Below are 2,537 nucleotides of genomic sequence, written 5' to 3'. Positions count from 1 at the left end.
CCAAGTCTGGATAGACATTTCCAGTCATTTCTAAGAAGTTCTTCAGCTTTTGATGCTTGAGCAAGGTTTTTGCTTCAGTCAGATTTTCTTCCCTCAACCAAGAGAATTCCAGCACTTTGTGCGCATTGACTTGTTTTCTGCTTGTCTCATGGATGAACCTTGTCATTGCTTCAGAATCTCCAGCAAACCATTTCTCCAGAATACCTTGGTTGCTGCTGGATTGCTCTCTGGATTTCTTCTTTCTGTGTGATGAGGATGCCATGCTCAATCTGTTGTTACCTGCACCTGTTTATTAATACACAATTCCAGCTAGAAAAAAAAATTGCAGTTCAGATTATCACTCAAAATAGAAACGAAACCTGTAGTGAAGCAAATGTGAACCTGGACAACTTATAGCACAGATGAGAAGGTGTGAGAGAAAAACTGATTTGTGCTAGGTTTATATAGAGTCTTTAAATCAGATTTCAAAAGATCACAAACTTTTAAAAGAAAATCAGCTTAAATCAGATTTCAGAAATTATTGATTATCAGAAAAATCAATTTGATATGCTTCAGATTTTATTCCTGTGGTGCAGCAGATGCAGGTGTTGATTTGCGCAAGAATATGTTGGAACCAGATTTTATTTTGATAAATCAAATCTATTGCACTTACACACAATCCAATCAGTTAGGATACCCATAAGCTAATTGGCATAGGCCTGCTGGTTAATAACCGTAAAAGCAGTCAAAGATAAAGTGAGAGAGAGAAAAGTAAATCTTTCTTTTTCCTAGTCACACCTGTGATTCTGAAACAGGGAGCAAAACATGTTAAAAGATAAAACAACAGATTGAAATTTCTACTGCAGAGGACAATTTAAGCTAATGATACCCAATTCATTTAGAAGAAAATAAAACTTGTCTTTAGCAAGAGGTTTAGTGAATAGATCAGCCAATTGAAATTCAGTGCCAATGAATTTTATATCACAAGTTCCATTAGCTATATGTTCTCTTAGAAAGTGATGTCTAATTTCAATATGTTTAGTTCTTGAGTGTATGACAGGATTCTTAGACATATTTATGGCACTAGTATTATCACAATTTATAGGTATCTTGTCTAACAAAATTCCAAAATCACTTAGTTGCTGCCTTAGCCATAAGGTTTGAGCACAACAACTTCCAGCAGCTATGTATTCTGCCTCTGCTATAGAGAGAGAGCAACACAAGCTTGTTTCTTGCAATGCCAAGAGATTAGGCTTGATCCAAGCATGTGACAAGTCCCACTTGTGCTTTTTCTGTCAACCTTGCAACCTGCAAAGTCAGAGTCTGAAAAACCAGTTAAATTTAAAGATACATTGTTAGGATACCATAATCCAACATCCTTAGATCCTTGCAAGTATTTCAGAATTCTCTTTGCTGCATTGTAGTGTGATTCCTTTGGAGCAGATTGATATCTAGCACATAAGCACACAGCAAACATAATGTCAGGCCTGCTGGCAGTTAAGTATAATAAGGAACCAATTAAGCCCCTATACTTGGTTTGATCCACTGATTTTCCTGCAGAATCTTGATCCAGCTGGCAGCTTGTTGAAATAGGAGTGTTGATTGCTTTGCGTTGATCCATATCAAACCTCTTAAGCAGCTCCTTGCAGTATTTTTCTTGGCTTATGAAAATTCCATCCTTGAGTTGTTTAACTTGTAGTCCAAGGAAGAAATTCATTTCTCCTAACATTGACATCTCAAACTCACTTTTCATTGTTTTCACAAAGTCTTCACACATCTCTTCATTTGTGGATCCAAAGATAATATCATCTACATAGACTTGCACAAGTATAATGTCTTCTCTTTTCTTCTTTATAAAGAGAGTTTTATCAGAATTGCCACGGCTATATCCTTGAGAGAGCAGAAATTCACTTAGCCTCTCATACCATTGCCTAGGTGCTTGCTTCAATCCATATAAGGCCTTCTTAAGCATGTACACATGTTCTGGATTTTTGTGATCTTCAAACCCTGGAGGCTGAGATACAAACACCTCTTCATTGATGTAACCATTTAGGAATGCACTCTTGACATCCATTTGAAACAGCTTGAAACCTTGTATGCTGGAAAATGCTAGAAGTAATCTGACAGCTTCAAGACGTGCTACTGGTGCATAGGTTTCACCAAAATCAATTCCCTCTTCTTGGTTATAACCTTTTAGCAACCAACCTTGCTTTATTTCTAGTGATAGCCCCATGTTCATCCATCTTGTTCCTGTACACCCACTTGGTTCCTATGATATTCATCTCATGCTTTCTTGGAACCAAGGTCCACACTTCATTGTATTCAAACTGGTTCAGTTCTTCCTGCATTGTTGTTATCCAATTGCTGTCTTGCAGTGCTTCTTCCAGACTTTTAGGCTCAATCTGTGAAACAAAAGCCACTGTTCTGCAGAAATTATTAAGTGAATTCCTTGTTGAGACTCCTTTCTCAATTTTACCAATTACATTATATAGTGTAAGATCCCTGGGTGTCTTCCATTCCTTAGGCAATCCTGCATTCACAGTAGATTCTTTGACAAA

Source organism: Phaseolus vulgaris, chromosome 11 (genome assembly GCF_051622355.1).
Source record: "Phaseolus vulgaris cultivar YP4 chromosome 11, ASM5162235v1, whole genome shotgun sequence".
Lineage (NCBI taxonomy): Eukaryota > Viridiplantae > Streptophyta > Magnoliopsida > Fabales > Fabaceae > Phaseolus > Phaseolus vulgaris.
Note: the sequence above shows the minus strand (reverse complement) of the source record.